Raw genomic sequence first — 13,380 nt, 5'->3', positions numbered from 1 at the left:
CACATGTGTCATGTTTTCCGAAACATAACCTCCATCCACTGATTTTGACATACAATTTATCAAAACTGGGTCACTAATTATTTTCTAAATGTCTTTCAGTCCTTTTGTCCCTCTGTTTTCTCTTCAGTTTTACCGGCCGTCTCTTCTGGACAAAGCTTCTTGGTAGGATCCATCACAGCAGGTGGAGGCATATTCAGACACTTCACCTGAGCACTGAACTCCTCCATCTCCTTCTGCTCCAACTGTCTCCTCCTGCTGAACAGGTACAAATGCAGCCGCTTCCCTGATTCTACATCAAAACTCATCAGTATGCAATCATGACAGGATGTACGGATGAAGGTTGTGGTAATGTTGCCATCTTCAAAGGTGAAGCTGCTGCCTTCCAGGGAAATGTTGTAGGATGCATAGTGGCACTTGTTATCTGAATGCATGCTGCGACTGAAGGAGATGTTAGTGTCAGCAATGTGGCTGGAGAAGTTTACAGTGGCACTGTCTCTTTGTTTGAATCGCTCCAGGTATGGTAGATGGCTCAGGCTGCCTGCAATTAAAGCTCTTCTGCCCTCCAAATGATGAGGATCAAGTTGATCCAAAGGCCGGACCAAGTCTTCACAGGCTAGAGGTGCTGAATGACTCAGAGACATCAAGCAGATGAGAACAATAGCACATGCAGGAAACATATCTCTGTATGTTGAAATCATGATCTACTGGCTATTGTAATGTTTGCAGGCAGTGGGATCAGTTCTCAGTTGCACCGAAGTATCTATGTTATGTAGCTGGTTTTCTGGTTTTATAGTTCTTTCAGAAACCTGCAGTTTCACAATCCTGAAAATACCAGAGAGCACAGTCCTTTTTTTCACCTGTAGTTTCTGTGATTGTGAAATTAATGAATTTTGAGTACTATTGATCGTTTACACAGGAAGTTTACTCACTGGCTCTCATACCTGTTGTAATGTTGTGGGTTCACGGTGTTAATCAAATGCAACTAGACCACTGTTTTGGTGGATTTAATTCTTCTAGATTTAAGTTCTGAAAATAGTCAGTGTTTGTGCAGGAATGATAGTGGTTTAATAAACTGCATATGAAAATGATAACTGCTGTTGATTGATTTGTGAAGATATTGAGGAACACCCTAGGAATCTGCAACTTCAAACATGGAAACAAACAATGAGGGAGCTATGGGGACCCTCTTCTGGAGCCAGGCCTGGAAGAGGACCATGCTGTTGAGCATAGTCTGGCTGTGCCTAACATGCACGGAGCCTGTTGGGCTCAGTCTGCAGGTGTAACATGGAGCTGCCGGCCTTATGGCTAACCACCTGCAAGGTTGTAAAGGTTGGGTGCAGCGCCAGTTGAAGAGCAGGCAAACACAAGGACCTTGGAGTGCTGAACCCAGGCTGAGAAGACTGGCTCTCCAGATGTGGATACTCACCTCTCCGGTGGGGAAGGAGCTGGAGTTGATGTGGGAAGGGCACAACTATATATAGCTGGGTACCACTCCTGGACAGTGGCTTTTCCTTAATTGCCCAGGGTGAAAGGTGCCGGTTGGGCGTGGGGACCAATTGTGTAACCTTGCAGGGATTATGATCATTACTAGCATGTTTCCAGTGGGCTTTGGCTCTGCCAGGGTTGTGGATTGCCAACTATTGTCATTGCGATTTTCATGGAGAGAAACTCCAGGCGATGTGGAAAGTGTCCGATATTGTGGGCTCAGGATTGCATCTCTGCTTACAACATGTGTCTGCTGTCTTCCTCAGAATGTGACCTCCAGTCCGCACTGGGATGATTTGTGGAGTGTGAAGCAGCAGTGATGAGGGTTAGAGTGCCACGAGGACTGTCAATCAATAGCCGCTTTCACACAGAGATTTCTCAATAAATGCAGAAAACAATGTTTGCTAATATGCTGCACTCGCTCATTCAACCTGAACAAAATATTGCGGCATAATCCGGCTTCCCGGGTTAGACCGTGAAAAAAATAGACTCTGACTTGTAACACAACAGTGTTGAAACGCCACACCTCTTCCGGCTTGATGGCTGTGCCTTTTCACACAGACAGAGAATCAGAATCAGAAGAATCAGAATCAGAAGGAGCTTTATTGCCAATTAGTGTTTTACACATACAAGGAATTTGCTTTGGTGATAAGGTGCTACATGTAGACAAACATGTAGTTGACATAAATAGATGTGGAAATATATAAATATGGAATAGACAATGCGAGTTATAGAAGAATAATAGAAGAATAGAGAAAAATAATACAACTGTTTGCAGAGAAAGAACAATGTGCCAGATATTTACATGTGCATTACTCCGGTTTGTGTTTTGCAGACCTATTGCAACGGAAGAGGATGTTGTGCACATAAATATATAAGTTGACAATATAAAAAAATAAAAATAACAATAAAACAACAACGATTAACAATTTATTACAAATATGTGCAATGTGCCAGGTTTGTGCATGATATGAAATGAAATAGTATTTACATGTGCAGAGGCATTTGTATTATTTGCAAGAGGGGAGTGTCAGTGGGGGACCCAGGCCTTGTTAATGAGGCTATTTGCAGACGGGTAGAAGCTGTTTTTGTGGCGAGAGGTTTTGATCCTGATGGACTGCAACCTCTTGCCAGAGGGGAGAGTCTGAAACAGTTTGTATTCAGGGTGGGAGGGGTCAGCTACAATCTTTCCTGCTTGCCTCAGAGTCCTGCAGGCATACAGCTCCTGAAGAGAAGGAAGATTGCTGCCAATCACCTTCTCTACAGAGTGGATGATACGCTGCAGCCTGCCTTTATCCCTGGCAGTGGCAGCAGCGTACCAGATGGTGATGTGGTGGTTTAGAAGTGCACCATCATTGTCTTTGGCAGGCTGAACTTCTTCAGCTGCCGCAGGAAGTACATCCTCTGCTGGGCCTTTTTGGTGAGGGAGGTGATGTTCAGCTCCAACTTGAGGTCCTGGGAGATGATGGTGGCCAGGAAGCGGAAGGAGTCCACAGTGGCGACGGGGGAGTCACACAGGATGATGCGGGCGGGTGGGACAAAAGTCTCGCTTTGACTAGTGTCAGAATTTAGAGAAATTTATTGGAATGGTTAAAAATGGATTTCCAAAATACATTTTAAAGTTGCGGTTTGTCATAATAATAGCAGCATCTTAGTTTATTTTGCATGTTTTCTGATGCTCATCATGCTCAAACTTATGTCTTATCCCTCTCCATCCAGCAGTTGACCCCAGCTTTTCACACTATCACCCAGTCACCTGGTCATCAGCTGCCTGCACATCGGCATTTGTCTAATCAGCTCTCTAATATACTAGCACAGTGCTCCCTAGCCAAAGCATTCAGAATCGGTTTTCCTGTTTGGACTTGTTGATTTAGCTAATTGATAACCTGTTTCTGAACTTATTTCTAAAACAAGACAAAGGAAAGTAAACTGCCCTTTTGCCTTACCTGTTCTGCCTATTCATCCCACTTTTGCTTTCACACATTTATCAGATTTATTCAGCGCAAGCCTATCAGTTTCAAGCAAATTCAACATCAAACTTAGAATAAAACTTCAGTATTTAGTCAATTCTTTAGACTGGGCATCCTACACTGGAAAACACTGAAGTCATCTGCAGACACATTTTCAGTTATGTATCCTGTAGATGATCTAAATGATCTGAAAACCAAACTCAAAAAGTTGCATCTTCAAAACTAATTTATTTCAGGTTTAAAAGTAAAATATACCATTTCCAATACATAACCTCTCCTGCATTACAGTTAGGGAATGTTTGCTTCATGATAAAACAGAGAAAAGGATTCAAATCAAGTCTTAAAGAACGTTTTGATAGTGCCGTGTTGATGTTGTGCATAATTATCTCCACAGAACATCCACTGATACTGAAATACAAATTATCAAAATGGTGGGGCTAATTGCCTTTTTACACTGTCTCTCAATTTTTTCCCCCTTCTGTTTTCTCTTCAGTTTGAGCGGCTGGATCGCCGACCGTCTCTTCTGGACAAAGCTTCTTGGTAGGATCCATCACAGCAGGTGGAGGCATATTCAGACACTTCACCTGAGCACTGAACTCCTCCATCTCCTTCTGCTCCAACTGTCTCCTCCTGCTGAACAGGTACAAATGCAGCCACTTCCCTGATTCTACATCAGAACTCATCAGTATGCAATCATGACAGGATGTACGGATGAAGGTTGTGGTAATGTTGCCATCTTCAAAGGTGAAGCTGCTGCCTTCCAGGGAGATGTTGTGGGATGCATAGCGGCACTTGTTATCTAAACGCATGCTGCGACTGAAGGAGATGTTAGTGTCAGCAATGTGGCTGGAGAAGTTTACAGTAGCACTGTCTCTTTGTTTGAATCGCTCCAGGTATGACAGATTACTCATGCTGCCTACAATTAAAGCCCATCTGCCCTCCAAATGATGAGGATCAAGTTGATCCAAAGGCCGAACCAAGTCTTCACAGGCTAGAGGTGCTGAATGACTCAGAGACATCAAGCAGATGAGAACAATAGCACATGCAGGAAACATATCTCTGTATGTTGAAATCATGATCTACTGGCTATTGTAATGTTTGCAGGCAGTGGGATCAGGTCTCAGTTGCACCGAAGTATCTATGTTATGTAGCTGGTTTTCTGGTTTTATAGTTCTTTCAGAAACCTGCAGTTTCACAATCCTGAAAATACCAGAGAGTACAGTCCTTTTTTTCACCTGTAGTTTCTGTGATTGTGAAATTAATGAATTTTGAGTACTATTGATCGTTTACACGTGAAGTTTACTCACTGGCTCTCATACCTGTTGTAATGTTGTGGGTTCACGGTGTTAATCAAATGCAACTAGACCACTGTTTTGGTGGATTTAATTCTTCTAGATTTAAGTTCTGAAAATAGTCAGTGTTTGTGCAGGAATGATAGTGGTTTAATAAACTGCATATGAAAATGATAACTGCTGTTGATTGATTTGTGAAGATATTGAGGAACACCCTAGGAATCTGCAACTTCAAACATGGAAACAAACAATGAGGGAGCTATGGGGACCCTCTTCTGGAGCCAGGCCTGGAAGAGGACCATGCTGTTGAGCATAGTCTGGCTGTGCCTAACATGCACGGAGCCTGTTGGGCTCAGTCTGCAGGTGTAACATGGAGCTGCCGGCCTTATGGCTAACCACCTACAAGGTTGAAAAGGTTGGGTGCAGCGCCAGTTGAAGAGCAGGCAAACACAAGGACCTTGGAGTGCTGAACCCAGGCTGAGAAGACTGGCTCTCCAGATGTGGATACTCACCTCTCCGGTGGGGAAGGAGCTGGAGTTGATGTGGGAAGGGCACAACTATATATAGCTGGGTACCACTCCTGGACAGTGGCTTTTCCTTAATTGCCCAGGGTGAAAGGTGCCGGTTGGGCGTGGGGACCAATTGTGTAACCTTGCAGGGATTATGGGAGTTCACCTATTCAATCAACATGTAAGTTGTGGACTTGGAGAAGGCTGACTGTGTCCCCCAGGGCATCTTATGGGGGTATTGTGAGATCATTACTAGCATGTTTTCTGTGGGCTTTGGCTCTGCCAGGGTTGTAGATTGCCAACTATTGTCATTGCGATTTTCATGGAGAGGAACTCCAGGCAATGTGGAAAGTGTCCGATATTGTGGGCTCAGGATTGCATCTCTGCTTACAACATGTGTCTGCTGTCTTCCTCAGAATGTGACCTCCAGTCCGCACTGGGATGATTTGTGGAGTGTGAAGCAGCAGTGATGAGGGTTAGAGTGCCACGTGGACTGTCAATCAATAGCCGCTTTCACACAGAGATTCCTCAATAAACACAGAAAACAATGTTCGCCAATATTCTGCACTCGCTCATTCAAACTGAACAAAATATTGTGGCATAATCCGGCTTCCCGGGTTAGACCGTGAAAAAAAAATTGACTGTGACTTGTAACACAACAGTGTTGAAACGCCACACCTCTTCCGGCATGCCGGCTGTGCCTTTTCACACAGACAGCGTCCCGGCAATCTTACTACCAACATTCCCGGCTCAGAGGCAGATCAAATCGGAGCACCCTTTCCGGCTCCGTCCCTTTTATACAGCGCAGTGAGCCGGCATATAGGCGTAATCATCACAGAAAATAAGGCTGTGTGAAAGCACCTAATTTTGCTCTCCATCATGCTCTTCTCTCCTTGTTCCTCTGCTACTTTTTGGTTTCCTGCCACCTCTTGATCTTCCCTGTCTCTGACTGGGCAGACTAGGGGAGAAATAACTGTTGTCTGAGTGCACACAGTTAATATTATGTAGCTGCAGTACCGGAGGCTACAGCTTCAGGACCCCCACCATCCTGGGACTGCAGTTCTAGGACCGTAGTTCTTTTGTGACAGCATCATCTATTGGAGTGGTGGTGGTAATGTACAGCAACACGAAGGAGGTTAACTCTGTCTGCCAGCACGTCGGCTGTGAGGCTGATGTGCGCAGCTGTAGGGTTAACCGGTCGACATGCATATAATCACTAACTTAAGTTTAGGCACACACTCGGTGATGGTTAGGGAAAGGGTAATTGGCTTCGGGGGACTGTCAAGAGTAGCATAGATAGCTAGCCAGCCAACTAGCTGGCAGTATCAAAGTAAACAAGGGTCCTAGAAATGTAATTTATATAAATTATCTGATTCTGATAAATTACGAAATATGTATCCTGTGCTTGCCAATTATTTTGATGTCTCTGCCCCTCCTCCCCACAATGAAATATCAAATTCGGCCCATTCACTAAAACTAATAGAAATAGTATCACTGCAGTTTGTTATTGTGTAAATTACATACATTTTCTACATATTTATCAGTTGTGTCTGAAGATAGTCACACAATGGAGCAGACACACACAGACAGGAGAGAATCTCCTCCCTGCGGATCATCACACAAGGCGCTTTCATAGTTAAGCTAAGCTCTACGTGCGATTAGTAAAGAACAGGGGAGCCGAAATCACAGAGTAGCCTGGCTAAGGGGGAGGGGAGGAAGTGAAATGCTGCCTCTATTTGTTTGGAGCACATGTACAAGAATTACACATTGTACCTTTAAGGTTTCTCCAAAAATTCTGTTATTTCACAATCACAGTGGGATCGATGAGTGGAGAAGGGACATTGCCCTCTGGCATCGACAGTGTTGCAAAACTGGAGGATTCTAGTCCAAGTATTTGGGCACAAGAAAGTGAACATCGTTACCACTGCCTCCATGCATGTACAATATGAAAGTTTATATGATTTTAGTAAACAGATGATTCTAGTTCAGGGAAGTCCTTAATTCTCAGAGCGGTGTCTCACACAGCTCAATGTGAAGGAATACAATTTTTTTTCAAATCAGGAAAGCAAATTTGATCTGACAAGTTGAAAGTGAAAATTAATTCAAGCATTTGAAGCAGGGACATACTTACAAACAAATTAGTTGCAATATGCCTAAATAAACTTTTGTCCTAAGAATGAGATAAGTTCTCTAAAATACCATAAGCAAATGAGTGTGTGCAGACTGCATTCTCAGACAACCTACTGGTAATGGTGGTTTTATACAATCACAATCACTAATTTCACAAACTTATTATTAAATATTAAAATATTAAATCCCTCTCTGTCCAGCAGTTGTCCCCAGCTTTTCACACTATCACCCAGTCACCTGGTCATCAGCTGCCTGCACATCAGCTCCATCCATCCATCCATCCATCTTCATCCGCTTATCCGGGATCGGGTCGCGGGCACAGTGCTCCCTAGCCAAAGTATTCAGAATCAGTTTTCCTTGTTGATTTAGCTAATTGATAACCTGTTTCTGAACTTTTTTCTGAACCAAGACAAAGTAAAGTAAACTGCCTTTTTGCCTAACTGTTCTGCCTATTCATCCCACTTTTGCTTTCACACATTCTCAGATTTATTCAGCGCAAGTCTATCAGTTTCAAGACAAATGCAACATCAAACTTAGAATAAAACTTTAGTATTTAGTCAATTCTTTAGACTGGGCATCCTACACTGGAAAACACTGAAGTCATCTGCAGACACATTTTCAGTTATGTATCCTGTAGATGATACCAAACTCAAAAAGTTGCATCTTCAAAACTAATTTATTTCAGGTTTAAAAGTAAATGATACCATTTCCAATGCATAACCTCTCCTGCATTACATTTAGGGTATGTCTGCTTATTGACAAAACAGAGAAAAGTATTCAAATCAAGTCTTAAAGAACGTTTTGATAGTGCCGTGTTGATGTTGTGCATAATTATCTCCACAGAATATCCACTGATACTGAAATACAAATTATCAAAATGGTGGGGCTAATTGCCTTTTTACACTGTCTCTCAATTTTTTTGTCCCTCTGTTTTCTCTTCAGTTTGAGCTGCTGGATCGCCGGCTGTCTCTTCTGGACAAAGCTCCTTGGTAGGATCCATCACAGCAGGTGGAGGCATGTTCAGACACTTCACCTGAGCGCTGAACTCCTCCATCTCCTTCTGCTCCAACTGTCTCCTCCTGCTGAACAGGTACAAATGCAGCCGCTTCCCCGACTCCACGTTCATGCGCATCAGCATGCAGTCATGGCAAGATGTACGGACGAAGTCTGCGCTGATGTTGCTTTTAGGCGTCCCATCATAGGTGAAGCTGCTGCCTTCCAGGGAGATGTTGTAGGAACTGTACAGGCACTTGTTATCTAAACGGATGCTGCGAGTGTAGGAAATGTTGGTGTCACTGGTGTTGCTGGAGAAGTTTACAGTGGCACTGTCTCTTTGTCTGAAGCGCTCCAGGTATGGTAGATGGCTCAGACTGCCTGCAACCAAAGCCCATCTTCCCTCCAAATGACCAAGATTCAGTTGATCCAAAGGCCGGACCAAGTGCTCACATGCCAGAGGAGCTGAGTGGCTCACAGACATCAGGCAGAGAATGGTTGCAAATAAGGTAAACATGTTTCTGGATGTCTATTGTCTTGCTGTTGGGATTTTGTCTCAGTTGCTCTGCCGTGTCTAAGTGAAAATGTGTCCAGTAAAGAGGCGTTGAAGGTTTTATAGTTGTTTCAGAAGCCTCCAGTTTCACAATATTGAAAATACCACAACAGATAGTCCCTTATCCACCTGTGGATTTTGTGATTGTGAAATGAAATAAAATTTTGAGTTTACTGTGGAGTTTTATTTGTTGGCTCTCTCTTACCTGTGGTAACGTTGTGGGTACACTGGGAGAAAACCATGAAATGTATTGCTTTGCCCTTTTACTTGTCCTGGATTAAATTTTGTGAAATTAGTACCTGTGATTGAATACTAGTAGTTGAATAAACTGAATTAATATTAACTATAGGTGATGTGTGTATGCTAGCTGCACACTTTTTCTTATGGTATTTTAGTGAACTAATTGCAGTCTTAGGATTAAAAACAATATTTTGTTAGGCATATTGCAACTAATTTGTTGTATATAACTGCTTCAAACTGAATAAAATTTGAATTGATGACTTGTCAGCTCAAATTTACTTTCCTGATTTGAAATTATTTTTTCTTTCTTCACATTGAGCCGTCTGAGAAAGTGCTCTGAGAATGAAGGACTTCCTTGAATGAGAATCATCTATATAATAAAATAATACAAATGTTTATATTGTACATGCATAGAGGCAGTGGTAGCAATGTTTACTCTCTGTTGTACTGCATGCCCAAATACTTACTTGGAACAGAAACCCATTTTGCAACACTGTTGAGTCCACCTGTCGATTATGTGATTGTGAAAGTTATAAAGTCCAATTTAATTATAGATAAAAGATGTACACATAATCTGAAACATTCTGTACTTACTTGTAGTTAACACACAATGAGGAAAATAAGCCTATGAATTTTTCATGGATAAAAGCTGTATATTAACATATTTTTGTATATTTTTGTTGTGTGTGTGTGTTTGTGTTAACAAGCAAAACAAGAGATAAACACCATGAGACAGATGGAGGACAAGATAATTTGCTGTTGTCTCCCTAAACGATAAGGGCTAGGCTATGCAACTTAGTGTATATCCATATACAAATACACATGGACATACATGTTAGTATGAACACTGTACACTGTACATATATACCCACACCATTAAGAAAAGGTATATAATTAAAAAGTTTAAATACCCCCACCACTCCAAAGTTTTCTTTGTTCTGAATTAATAATTTCCAACCATAAAAATAACCATTGTCTCTGAGACAACAAATGAGGGCTCTTCCTGCAAACAGCAAGCTGCTTTCTTTGCCCAGTCTCAGACTGGTAAGCAGTGGTGGAAGAAGTACTCAGATCATTCAGTAATTCCAGTACAACAGTGTCAACATTATCTGTTACAAGTAAAAGTTCTCCATTCAAAATCCTTTTACTGTTTTACCTGGTCAAGGTGGACCTAGTTTTAACTACTTTATATACAGTTTAGTCCAGTGAATAACAATGTTAGGGTCAGGTCCCCAAACAGTCACAAGATAAATTTGAGGAGTCATGATATGATTTATGGGGCAATGAGGAAAAACAACCATGTTGTTATACGCCCATGTGAAAAAGAAATATACTTAAGTTGTACTTTTTCTTGATGCACTTATCACAGTTTAATTGTACTATACTAAGTGTATATAAAATTTTATTATTTTGGAACAACTTAAAGTATGTTAAGTATTCTTTTAGAAATACTTAAACTCAACTTTAAAAAAAATTGCAATATATTTTAACATACTTAATTTTGTTAAAATGGAACAACTTGAACCTGGCAAGCTTTGTCTCCACACTGCCCTCCCCCATCTTCTTCATGCCCTCCTTGAACACTCTGATGGCTCGCTCAGCACAGCCATTGGAGGACGGGTGGTACGGTGCGGTTGTCACATGCTGTATGCCGTTCATATTAAGGAAGTCTTCAAACTCAGCACTGACCAGACTCGGCCCATTGTCACTGACAAGGATGGCAGGGATCCCGTGGGTGGCAAAAATACTCTTCAGCTTCTCCACAGTGGTTGCTGATGTTACAGACTGCATTGGGTGAGCCTCTATCCACTTAGAATAGGCATCAATAACTATGAGGAACATCTTCCCCTGCACAGGCCCGCAAAAATCCACATGTAGGGTTGGTTGGGCCACTCCCATGGATGTAGCGGTGCAGCTGCTGGGGTGGCTTGATGGGACTGACATGCATGGCATTTGCGCACTGCTGATTCCAAATCTGCATCCATGTTCAGCCACCAAATGTAGCTGCGAGCCAGTGCTTTCATCCTTGAGACCCCAGGATGTGCTTCATGCAGCTCCTTAATCATAGTCTTTCTGCCTGGTGGTGGTATTATCACCCTGCTCCCCCACAGGATACACCACTCCTTAACACTCAGCTTATGTTGTCGCCGCAGGTAAGGTTGCATGTCTGAGGCGGTGCACTCCAAGGGCCATGAGCCCTGCACCAGCCACTGGTGCACTCTAGACAGGTCCAGTCCCGGATCTGTTTCACTTGTAGTGGTGGTCATGAGCATCACCACTTCTCCCTCCCGTGGTGCGGTGGTGGGCTGAGTTGGTAACGGGAGTCTGCTCAGTGCGTCTGCATTCCCATGTTTTGAGCCCTCATGGAAACCAATGTGTACTCATAAGCTGCCATGATCAATGCCCATCTTTGCATCTTTGCTGCAGCAAGGTGAGAGATGCCCTTGCCCAGGAGGCCCAATAGCGGTTTGTGATCTGTCTCAATGGTGCAGTGTTTACCAAACAATTACTGGTGGAATTTCTTGATACTAAAAATGATGGCCAGTCACTCCTTCTCGAGCTGGGAATAGCCCCTTTCTGCTGGCAACAGTGACCTTGACATGTATCCAATTGGTCTGTCTGTGCCATCCGGATAACGATGGGACAACACCGCTCCAATGCCGTAAGATGATTCATCACAGGAGAGAGAGAGTGCCTTTGTTTTGTCAAAATGGACCAACAGTTGTTCAGACTGCAGGCACTGTTTTGCTGCCCCATCTCCATGGAACTCGTTTTCTCAAGAGCTTGTGAAGTGGCTCCAGCACACTTGCAATAGCCTTGACTTTGTCAGCCACTGGATGAATCCCTTTGTGGTTGATTCTGTAACCCAGGTATACTACCTCGGACTCCATAAAGACGCATTTGTCTCTCCTCAGACACAGGCCTGTCGCTGAGAGCCTCTCTACCACCAAACCTAGGTTCTGCAAATGACTGGCATCATCGTTCCCGGTCACCAGGATGTCGTCTTATGACCATTTGGGGGAATCCTTGCAGGAGGTTGTCCATGGTGCGCCGGAATATCCCTGGAGCTGATGACACACTGTAAGGTAGTCTAGTGTACTGAAAAAGGCCACGATGTGTGTTGATGGTGGTGAACTTTTTGGATCCTTCATCCAGTGGTAGCTGCTGATAGGCCTGTGACATGTCCAATTTTGTGAATTTCCGTCCACCCCCCAGCACAGCCAACAAATCCTCTGTTTTTGGAATGGGGTAATTATCCAGTTTAGACACTGGATAATAACATTCACATTACAACACACACATTAGCTAAAAAATAAAATGTCATGCAGCAAATTGGCTGGTTCATGCATGATAGAGTGATTGCTGTGTGTGCAGACGCCTGCTGCACGCGCGAGTTTGTGTTCCAATTCCATTGCCTATGATGCGGGATTGGCACTGTTTCTTTATTTTATTTTATTTCTTTATTTATTATTAATTGCTGTGATCTTAATGAATGTTAAATTATTTTTGTACCCCTGCACAATGAAATGTTGTTTGTCTTTATATGTTGTATGTATATGCTGACGTTCTCAATAAAGTCAATAAAAAAATGTTTAAAAAAATTATTGCTGTGATCCGCCTGCGCACGCGCAACTTTCTGTTTAAATTCAAATTCTTTTGATGTGTGACGCTGTGCTTTGATGTGAATCAATACACATGATGTCCGTCCTGACTATATAAAGTGTGCTGGTAACTAAATTCTACATTCAGTTTTCATTCTTGACAAGGGACTTCCAGACCACAGTCAGAAACCATAGCAAGGTAGACATTACTGAAAACATTAAGCAAGATACAGTTTCCACGACAATTACTTACTCTACACTTTACGTTGAGTTTCAAACAAATGGAAGAAAAGCAGAGCTTTGTGAACAGAACATACCAAAATGGACCAAACCGGATTCCAGATGGACAACACTATCACACTTCTTCTGCCCATCGTAATAAAACATTTTCAAAGAATGTCTGTAGCACAGTGGAACATGTTAGCCGAAGGGACTTTGGACACAAGCTACACTGGCTGATATGACACTCCCTATAGCCATCCTGAGAAATATGCCAGTGTTTCAGGAGCACGTGCACAGGTGTGCATGTCAGGCTGCTTTGAGTACAGTTTTGGAATACTTCAATGCTCCCTGGTAGCATTGCTAGTGCTTTCCAAGTCCCACAGG

General features: G+C 42.8%; 1 pseudogene; it reads right to left on the bottom strand.

Annotated features, from left to right (window-relative positions):
* Window positions 1–8,828: 8,828 nt before the first annotated feature.
* On the bottom strand, window positions 8,829–13,148 carry LOC123969704 (annotated as a pseudogene).
* Window positions 13,149–13,380: the final 232 nt, after the last annotated feature.

The sequence above is a fragment of the Micropterus dolomieu genome, linkage group LG04, assembly GCF_021292245.1.
Source record: "Micropterus dolomieu isolate WLL.071019.BEF.003 ecotype Adirondacks linkage group LG04, ASM2129224v1, whole genome shotgun sequence".
Classification (NCBI taxonomy): Eukaryota; Metazoa; Chordata; class Actinopteri; order Centrarchiformes; family Centrarchidae; genus Micropterus; species Micropterus dolomieu.
The sequence above is the reverse complement of the archived record's forward strand: the minus strand, read 5'-3'. Positions and strand labels throughout refer to the sequence as shown.